This window comes from Oncorhynchus mykiss, chromosome 23, assembly GCF_013265735.2.
Source record: "Oncorhynchus mykiss isolate Arlee chromosome 23, USDA_OmykA_1.1, whole genome shotgun sequence".
Lineage (NCBI taxonomy): Eukaryota > Metazoa > Chordata > Actinopteri > Salmoniformes > Salmonidae > Oncorhynchus > Oncorhynchus mykiss.
Window position 1 is genome coordinate 6,003,142 of NC_048587.1, and position 368 is coordinate 6,003,509.

Here is a 368-nt window from a genome sequence, read left to right on the forward strand (position 1 = left end):
GTTAATCACAGATAAACCCTGATGTTTAGAATGTTTGGAGTGGTGGAATGTTGATCACAGATAAACCCTGATGTTTAGAATGTTTGGAGTGGTGGAATGTTGATCACAGATAAACCCTGATGTTTAGAATGTTAGGAGTGGTGGAATGTTGATCACAGATAAACCCTGATGTTTAGAATGTTAGGAGTGGTGGAATGTTGATCACAGATAAACCCTGATGTTTAGAATGTTAGGAGTGGTGGAATGTTGATCACAGATAAACCCTGATGTTTAGAATGTTAGGAGTGGTGGAATGTTGATCACAGATAAACCCTGATGTTTAGAATGTTAGGAGTGGTGGAATGTTGATGACAGATAAACCCTGATGT